General features: G+C 34.6%; 1 long non-coding RNA gene across 1 annotated transcript in view; it reads right to left on the reverse strand.

The window, feature by feature from the left end:
* The window catches only part of LOC149779542 (uncharacterized), a 36738-nt gene extending 26657 nt beyond the window's left edge, over window positions 1-10081 (reverse strand). Inside the window, exon 1 of the long non-coding RNA XR_016415671.1 lies at window positions 8651-10081. This is a non-coding gene — a long non-coding RNA (uncharacterized LOC149779542). The remainder of the gene's footprint in view (window positions 1-8650) is intronic.
* Between the last annotated feature and the right edge of the window lie 1037 nt (window positions 10082-11118).

The following is an 11118-nucleotide window of genomic DNA, read 5'->3' on the forward strand; positions in this document are numbered from 1 at the left end:
TGGTGTTTTTGGGGGCGTTATCAAGCTGCCAAAAAAAGTCGCATCTCAGTATGTCTGGAATAGTTTAACGTAAATTTTAACTGATTAATGTGGCGTAGCATACATAATACATCCCGCGTGGTGTTCTCTGGAACTATGTGGTTAAAAAAAAATTATTTCATGTGTATTGAAGAACATATTGCACATAATCTTCCAAACAATCGACTGTTTCTTTCGAATGTGATGTCCTTGGCCTACCTGTTCTTATACAATCTTTAACATTCTACCTACCAACGGTAAAACGTTTCATCCATTTCTTGATTCCAAATTTGGCAAGTGCATTAGGTTCATAAACAGTATCCAGATCAGATTTTATCTTGATGATGGTAATTCCTTATTTTAAATACAATAATAATTTTATAAAATCATTCACTTTTCGGAACGGAATCATCTGCCGCATCTAGACATATAACGTAGGAAAAGCTGGTGTCACCAAACATCCTACGTCGTTAACTTAAAAATGACGTCAGATCAGGTTTACTAAGGGACATTTTCACACACACACACACACACACACACACCACTTTACATGTATAAAAGAAAGAAATTCTGAAAACGACAAATCCGTGTATGAATAACGTAAACTCCACTTTTTCTTAGCAGTTTGTATGCTATGGAACACAAATATCCAGTGATAAAAACAACCCAATTATTCAGTGGGTTTATGCTGTTCTACATCCTCTAGAGCCAATCCATACCAATTGTTATTTAAGGGCCTTATTTGAAAAAATATAGGTGTTTGAAAAACAAACCCCGTGGTTTCAAACTGTGCAAATGCGGATCCAATATGTATGCAGTTATATATACTCTATAATGCTTACAATTCTTGAACGTTACAAGTATATGTCGTTTGAATATATGCTTATGTTCATAATAAATAAAACAATATTCTCATTTATTGCATACACACTGGATCTTATATATGTGCTCTGGCGTTAGACGCAGATGTTCAGTCTGTGTTTCCATACCTAAAATTTCTGTATTGTATACCCAGCCCATAATTAATTTTACCACATACAATATTCAAGAACATGCAGCTGATAAAGTATTGAGAACCATTTATTGATATAAATTTTAAACTATTATGTGTAATTTCTAAGCATGCCTACACATATATTTTAATTTTTAAAATAAACAGTCATGGTGGTGGTGGTGGTGGTGGTGGTGGTGGTGTGTGTGTGTGTGTGTGTGTGTGTGTGTGTGTGCTTACAGTGTGTCCGGAGAAAATGGTCCAATTCGCCCCTCAGGCTAATGGGGGAGGAACGAAAGTGGCTGCGAGGAGTTGACACTTCACAGTACTTACTCCCGTGCAATTATAGTCGATGTCAGGGCCGGCTTAAGGAGAGCGAGGACAGGGGCCACGTGCCCCGGCCTCCACTAGTCATGCCCCCTCCTTCTGTTGCCGTGGATATAGTTACATGTATTTAAATAGGTTTAAACCATCTAGTACTTAGCCTAGTATAGCTATAATAATCATACACATACAAGGACAGTCTACGGGCTGCTTCCAGAGTGTATTTGTTGATTTATATGGCCACCCCAATCTTAAATGCCTACCCCTACATCCATTCTTAATCCGGCCCTGTTCAAAGTTGATAGCAATAATTTGGACAACATATGTGATAATGTGTTCCCAGATGAAGCTGGTGTGCAAAGTGACACCTAACATGAGAGAGAGAGAGAGAGAGAGCGTGTACTTTGCTGCTGGAATATTGTGTGGAAAGTATTTAAAAATGGAGACACATTAGGATGGGCTCAGGCAGTGATGTCCATATTCGAGACATGGTTATAAATGTCCCTTTGTTCAGAGATATTGGAAATTGTCAACATTACCTTTGTTTAATTAGACAATTATCAAGGTGCATACATGGTCGCTTTCATGAAACCGGATGGTTAATACTATGAACCAGATACTCTTAGCAGTCAACACAAACTGAAATTTAAGGGATGATAACGATGACTGCATCATTTTATATTAAGTGAGGTGAATTCTCAAAACAAAGACCTTAAACAAACAGATGTAAGGGATGAAAGAAAAGGACCCGTTTATTTCATTCCCACCTGCAGCACCGATAACTCATAGAAGAGACATTCCAAACGTATATCATATAAATTACCAACACCATATAGAAAACCATTTCAACTTCAGACTTTCAAAATATCGTCCCAAGAATGTTTGTTTCAAGCTTATTTTTGGAAGGCGTATAAGTGGTGGAACGTTCAATTGGTCAATAATGTTATCAAGGAATGGAATTCGCTTAGCAAGTTTGAATACAAAATTAATAAATATTTGAAATTTGAAGGTCCACGTATCATAGGGAGCAGCAGCTCTATTACTGAGATTTAAAATAATGACATCTTGTTACAATGTTGTACAGATTGTTTTCATTAATGGGGAACGAACATGAATCGTATTTACGTTACATTTTAAATATTCTTGCGACTTTTCAGATGGAAAACTACTGAAAACAAAACAGTGTCTTTTAGAATTTTCTTCTTAAAAACATCCAGATAATTATTACGTATCTAGACTAACCCGCATTTTAGATAGAGACTGAATCTTCGTGTTTTTTGGTTTGTTTTTTTTTTTTTTTTTAATCTGCGCAAATTATCGCCTGAAAGATAATGCATCAATACCTTTTTTGTAATGAAATAAAAAAAAGTTTGAAAGTACTGTAAATTAATTAGCTTTCTGTATAATTTAACATAATTAATTGTAATACTATACCGAATCCAACTCTGTTAAAGGAGATGACCACTCTGAGAGAAATTATTGACTCGTCTATGTATTACAATTAGGGTTATGTCCCTTGAAATAGTTTAGTCGCAACAAACGTCAACACAGAGGTGACGTACATATAACATACAGAGTAGTATCTAAAAAAAAATTGGTTGAAGACTTAGAAAATTAGAAACAAAAATAAACTAAACATGTTTTATATACAACTAAACTGAATTACTAACATGGTTTATATATAGCGGTAGTAAAGTACCTGGTAGAAATGTAATTGGAAATAGCATACAAGTGTATTTTGTGAGTCATGGTGTAATTTGTACAAAGAGGTCGTGATGTTATTTGTACAGAAAGGCTGGAAATCTTCTTTCTTCAACTTTTGCTTTTTCAATACTTGTGGGCACGTAGCCAAATACAATCATAGCCGTCTGCCGATAAGGACAGATTTCAAAGTGCATTTATAGATTTATATCCCCCCCCCCCCATCGCATGATGAGTGCCTCTGGTCTTCGAAAGGCTTAATCCGATCGTGGTCCACGTTGACAGCACTATTTTGGAAGAATGTTTGATGATGAGCTCCTAGACGAAGTTGGTGTGCAAAGTGACACTAAACACGAGAGAGAGAGAGAGAGAGAGAGAGAGAGAGCAGGTATTTTGCATCTGAAGTTTTCTATTTAAATTATTTTTAAAATATCCATACACAGTATGAAGGGTTCAGAGAATGATGTCCATATTAGAGACATGGTTAGAAATATCCTCTTGTTAGGAGAAAATGGAAATTATCATTACCCTTGTTAAATTGGATACTTATGTAATTAAGTAACTAGCTGGTCACTCAGATCAAACCGGAAGGTTCGTACTATGAACCAGATACTTTTAAGTCACCACAGACCTGTAGACAGATTCTAAAGGGACGATAACTATGGCTGCATCATTTTATTTTCAAGTGAGTTTGGTAAGAGCTGCAAAGTCTCGACGCAAAGACCTGAAACAAACAAATGTAAGAAATCAAAGAACAGCGCCGGTTCAGCTCGCTTCCAGATGCAACACTGAAAACTTCGAGATTATACATTCCAAAATTTAAATCGTATAAAATATCGAAACCACCCAAAGAACCATTTCAAATTCAAACTCTCAACATATGGTTTCCTGAATGTTTCGGTTTCCTTTATATAAGGAAGAAACACAAGTGGTGGAAACTAAATTTGTTTATTTATTTTATCTGGGATTCAAATTCGCTGTCTAAATCTGAGGGGAACATTTATTTATAGTTGCAACGTAAAGGTCGACGTATCATAAATATCAGAAGCTCTATTGAGTTTTTTTTGGCTGAAATTTAGAAGAATTACATCATGTTACACTGTTCTTGAGACACTGGGGAACAAAAAAGGGATTTGTAATTGACACTTACATTTTAAATATCCTCGCAACGTTTCAAGTAGAAAATAAAAGGAAAACAGAATAAGATCGTACAAAATTTTCTTGTTACAAATAACCAAACGATTTGTACTTATCGAGACTACCCGCATGTTAGCAAAAGACTGAATCTTCGTTTTTATAAAGTAAATTATCGCCTTAAAATTAAATGCATCTATAATTTTTGTATTGAAAAAAGAAATCTTTTTGAAGGAACTGTAAATTAATGAGTTATTTGCGCTATTGGATATATTTAATTACTGTAAATATATTAATTTTGCTATATAATGTGCTTGGAAAAGGTGTGTTTATTGAAGTGGAGTGTGTATTCAGCAAGTACTGTGTAAGAAAAGGGTTAACGGCGCATGCATGTTGTTACAATTTTAATTCATTCATAGATCCAATATATTTTATACACAGTTTAAACAAAATATCAATCACTTTTCAGAATCTGTTGGGGCCTAGACCCGGTTTGGTTTGGGCCTAGTACTCGTGGTAATATCTAAGGCCTCTAAATATTCCTACTCGGTAACAAAATCGTTCTTTCCACCGACTCAGAACAAAATACATGCAGTTTTCGTCTATGAACATAATGCAGTAAATACTGACTGTTTTGAGAAATTGCGTCTTAGTCCCAAAATAATAAGTTTAATGATTAATGAGATATTGCATGACAACTAACTGGATATGAAATAAGTGGGACCTTGCCAATGATTTAAGTAAAAAAATGTTTTACATAAAAATGTTTTACATATTTTTATTTGTAAGTAAACTATGCATGACTCTAGCACTGTAAGTGTATATGTCTTTTAAAAATTACATGCATAAGGTAGGCATACGAACAGACGAACTATAGAAAAATAGAGGCCAAATTATAGCAAAATGCAGAATTGACAACGCACCGAAATTTGTTTTGATCAGGCATGCAGTCTTCATCATTACCCATAATGCAGTATGTTTCCCACAGCTTCAGAAAAAAAACTCACATTGAATTAAATAAAAGGTACCAATAGTCTATATGAGTTATTGAAAACACTTGCTTTTATATCAAATGTTCCATTACACAACGCATCTTCACAAGAGCACAACATCATTACAATTTCCCATGATCCTTTGGAAGCCAGTGTATAATCATTCCTCTAGATACATGGAATCTGATTTTGTGACTTGTATGTCTTTTCCCCTTTTTACCTTTCAACAGAGAATTAATTTTTCAAAAAATTATAACATATTTTGAGAACAAATATTAAACCAATTGCCTTCGATGAATACCTTTTCTGTTGAAAATGGTCTGTATTATTTGAAATACTACAGAGAAGCAGTCAATTTTTTGTTAAATGAGATGAACACTCTTAGTGTAATAATTTTCTCTTAGCATTAGAACTAGAGTTATGTCCCATGAGAGCTTGGCCACACAAAGGTCCACGTAGAGCTGTCTTACATACGAATGTGATATCTCAAAAACTTGCTTAACTAGTTAGAAATTAAAAACATGAAACTAAATATGATGTATTTCAAACTGGTCTAAGCAATTAATAATTGTTGTCTTTTCATACGTAGACATGACATGGCGTGTGTGTCCTATTTTGATTATGCAAAAATGAATTTCCATCATGGTAGTGCAGTTCGTGGTAGAAATGTTATAGGAGATAATATACAAGTGTATTTTGCGAGTTGTGGTGTGATTTGTACAAAGAAGTGCTATATACATCTTTTCTAATCACCCCTTATTCCCCCGTTCTTTTTCTCACTGTCAAATTATAAGTAACATCTACATGGTGAAAACCTTATTAGATATATAAGCAAACAAGCCAATGTAAATATCTATAAAACAGTTGATAGTAATCAAAATACTAGTTTGTGGAGGTATCATTCAATTCAGTTTTCAACAACTCACTAATGTTCATGCTTGATCTAAACAATTTTAATTGAACGGAAATAGTTCAGAAGCAATAGTTTGATTCAGGAATGAATATTGACGAATATGGATTCTGTGTGGAGCAAAAAAGTTCCATCTCTAATTACTCACCAGCTCAAATGTTAACTTTTCTCTCTTGAATTTAAACATATCTTACAAAAATACCTAGTGGTTTTGATCTCGTGTTTCGTGGTAATGTAGATTTCAGTCTAAATTTGGAAAGGGATGCTAATATTCGCGGCATATATATATATATATATATATATATATATATATATATATATATATATATATATATATATATATATAAAAACATACATGATCAGACCGCATTTAACTGATTCTAACTGTACAGTTTGGCTGACGTATGCGAAATGCTATCGCTGATATAACTTGCATACGCCTCACGATCTCTAGACCCGATTACGGGAACTTGTGAGATCCTATAAAAAGAAAATTATGAATCGCAAAATATACATAATGCTCGAACTCGAAGCACTCCATTACAGTATAATACTCTATCAGAAATAGAAATTTCAGCTTTGCGGCATCGAACTATCTGGCCAGCAAACGGATCGAGATCGCCAGCACATTTCGTGTTCTTTCAGCTTAAATGCGAATATTCGAAACTGTAACATTAGATGTCGAGACAACCAATTGGTAAAGTCGTTCGAATCAGATGATCACTTATTCAAGACCGAATGAATCGTGCATTGAAAGTGTGGGCCACTTTACAGACGCTCGAATACACCATCTCAAGTATCAAATGAGAGAGAGAGAGAGACAGAGACAGAGAGAAAGAGATCATGTGGTTAAAACCAGATTTTCGGTTTGCTGTCTCTAGATTGTGTATTGAATAAGGTGAATGCGCATTTGTTTAGGATCTCTTAAGATCGCGTATTTTTAGCTTTATCTACAAAACATTCTAGCATAGAGAACGCGAAGTGAACTCACATTATCCAACTGTTGCCCTGATAGTTCGATAACGATACGTGAAAGTGGATAAGTCGATCGCGCGTAACGGAGAGCTCGATTGCTTGAGTTACGTAAATCATGCAGCTGAAAGTATATTATGTTTCTTTTGAGTTTGCGTAATCGAGATCGGGAAGCATTTTCAGATTATAACAGTGATAGATTGCCATAGACATCAAACTTGCTGACACGTCAGAAAGCTTGCTGGTAGAGAGCCTGCTTTTGATGTTTCAGGAAATAATTGTGAGTATTATCAATATCATATGTGTACCTGGTAGTTGTTTATGCAACATGACCGATATCACATATCAGTAGGTCATGTTTTTGTTTAAGCCTAGATCTCACTTTACAGGGACAAGACCTGATAATATAGGATCAAATGTACATGTACTGTCAAAATGCATTGATTAATTAGATCCAGATAAAACAACAATTCCTTCTTTCATCGTGTGTACAAAAACTGTTGGTTTTTCCAGGGAGCTTAGCTGGTATCAGACTTTTGTGCATTTGTTCGTAACTTTACGCTCTGATGCGTACGGTATCATAGTTATAGACGTAGGATCGTTGTTTTTGCTCCAGTAGTGAGACATACATTTTTGTTATAGTCCGCGGGTACAGTCGACGCACGTAACATCTTTTGTAAATTTGACATATATCCTTGATAGCTATCAATGAATATGTCTATATGTTGGTGACATTTTCAATCACTATGAATTGAATGTCTTGAATTATAGCAAACACTCTATATGACCCCTGTCTGTCATTTGTTACCTGAGCTGTTTATACATATTTTAGTATATACTATATACAGGTAATATGTAACACTGAGTATTTTAGTATATACTATATACAGGTAATATGTAACACTGTGTAACCAATTACAAAACAAGTAAACGAAATCCACTTGCAGAAAAGAAACTAAATCTACCACCACCCTGTAGCACTATTTAAAACTTCACGTTTCATCGCTCTCGCACAGTGTAAGTCACACACACACACACACACACACACACACACACACACACACATATATATATATATATATATATATATATATATATATATATATATATATATATATATACATCCTTTTGTAATACATGTACTTTCAAACTGAAGTCTTTTAAATATGAAAATTAAATGTGTTTATTTATTCAGCCACGGTGACGAGTATGGGAGATAATTATAAACTTATGTGTAGTATTTAATTTTCAATGAAAAATGCTATAAAATTAAGTATAGATGATTTTGTAGACCGCTCCGGTGGCCTAGTGGTTAATGCGTCCGCATCGGATGCGGGAAGTCGTGGGTTCGATCCCCGGCCAAGTCATACCAAAGAGTTATATAAAAAAATGGTACTAACAGCTGCCTTGGTGGAAGCTCAGCATCATGCTACATGTCTGCGGCATTATGCCCGAATGCTAAACATCACTATAAACTGCCACACTGCAGACATCTTAGCAATATGACTGAACAATTGTTAAAGCTACGTTTAAAATCCAAAACACACACACACATCACACATGATTTTGTTCCCAATATTTAAGTGATAGAAGTAAACAATATATTACCTTGCTGGCATATCGCATGTGCGTTCCGTCGTTTAGTTAAGCACAGCTAATATCCTTTTGCATGAACCAACAATTATTCTTTAACACCTGTATGTTGGCCTATGCACGTGGCAAATATAAGTGTTCCACGTCATATTTAAATTCCCGTGACCTGGGTATTACATTATATATTGTTATCTAGTATTAAGCAGGGCCACATAGATATTTGATTATCCTCATTTCAAAAGTATAACCGGTTTTTCTTATACAGTATGTAATAGGCAACTATGAAATCATGTAAAATGTAAAATGAACATGATTTCAATAACAGTTTTGTTGCTAAGGATACTGTCTTCTACGTTAATCGATTGCCAATCAAAAGATTCTGGACTCTGAAACAAATTGAACAATATAACAAGGCCGCGTCTTTTATTCAAAATCGAACAGGTGTAGCTAATCAAATTTATTTAATTGTGAAAAATGTACGGTCTATTTTACTTATGCACAGATAGTTTTCGTCTAGATATTTAAATAGAACGCGCAAATATAATGGAGAACAGTATTCAGGTTTTGTACAAACGAAATGCAGCCTGAATAGCAATATCTTTGACAGCGCGTAGTAAGCGACCCGACAGATATGTATTCCGATCTAATTATCTGTCTTTTTCTATTTCTATTTTCATTTTCATTCCTTCTTTCCTTATTTCCATCATTTATAATTTTGTACGACAATTTTCTCTCTTCCCTATAAGATACATGAAATAGATCACTTTCGTAGACGAACTTATTATTTCTGGTAAAATTACATAACATATGGAAGAGATTTTTGTTAAATGCAATGTTACATCTATCACCCACCACCCACCTACCACTGCCAACCAAAGGAATAACGATTTGTGTGGTAAGTACAATTATAAAAGATAGGCCTAACTATACTGAACGTGGCAGATTAAAACAAATAATTGTCAAATTAACACTCTATCTTCAAAGAAAAAGTGCGTGTGTGTTTGTGTGTGTTTGGATTTTTAACTTAGCATTAATAATGTTTCAATAATTTCGCTACGATGTCTGCAGTGTGGCAGTTTATACTGATGCCGAACACTAGTGCATTATGGCGCAGACATGTAACATGATGTCCCATCCATTCACAATATCCTGACACCAGGCCGACCAGTCCTGACACTAACCTCTTAATGCTGGGCGCCTAGCGAGGCAGCTGTTAGTATCATTTTTATAAGTTTTTGGTATGACTCGGTCAGGGTTCGAACCCGCGACCTATCGCATCCGGGGATCACGCTCTAACTAATAGACCACAGGAGCGGTCAGACCAAAAGTAAACCGAATTTCAGCATGCAACTACACAGCAAAATAAATTTTTGAAGGTTTGTATTGACATTCCTGTTACCCATTAATTACTGTCATTTTCATCTGCAGGGCATTTACTTGTGTATTAAAATAAACATTTATCAATACATACATACATATATATATATATATATATATATATATATATATATATATATATATATATATATATTTTCAACGACCGCATGCAAACTCTAATGGCCCTATTAATAAGTCTCTCTGAATTGCGTCCTCTATATATGAAAAGAGCCTTACTTCGTCTTATTATGATAGTCTGTTGAAGAGTTTATCTATGGTTCACGCGCATTTATCTTCGTGTTTTTATCAGCGAATACTTGAATGTTGATATATACATATTAGTACATGCAACCTACATGCAGGTGTAGTCCCCAGTTGATTTATCTGTTAAGAAGCAAACGTGGATAGGCCCACAATCTTCTGCATAAGGTATTGTTTTATTGGTAGTAACGCCCAACTGAAAAATAGTGGAACAATAACATTTGCAAACCTTAGGTTTTCCATTACTTTCAGTTTCACTTTTCTTTCTTATCCGTGCTATATGTGCCCTTAATCATAGTCATGAGCGAATTTCTTTCGTAATAATAGCCATATATCGTGGCCAAGTTCATTTCCTCACCTTCGCCAGCTACGAATCTTCTAAATCTTGCAGATTGATAAACTAAACGATGTATTTCTAAACTACCGTACCGTACTGAAAAGTCATTCGAATAACTATCGAGTAATTTTAGAAATTTGAAAATATCTATCCACCAAATTTGATTAGCAGTATAACGAAAAATATTCTTTGCAAGCAAGCGCACTTCATTGCAATTATATTGACATGTTATAACGTACGTATGTTGATGTGACATTAAGTATCTGTCATTCAGTCGATTATGAAGCCCGCCTACATAATTCGACTTTAGACCACGTACACACACACACACACACACACACACACACACACACACATATATATATATATATATATATATATATATATATATATATATATATATATATATATATATATGATTGGTGTATACAACAAACGTTTTCTTGGTGTTGTTATGTATATTTTCGACTCAGTCTGTACTGCACTATGCGCCGGCATGCTAAAGTGA

Source organism: Sinohyriopsis cumingii, chromosome 17 (genome assembly GCF_028554795.1).
Source record: "Sinohyriopsis cumingii isolate HCF-2022 chromosome 17, ASM2855479v2, whole genome shotgun sequence".
Lineage (NCBI taxonomy): Eukaryota > Metazoa > Mollusca > Bivalvia > Unionida > Unionidae > Sinohyriopsis > Sinohyriopsis cumingii.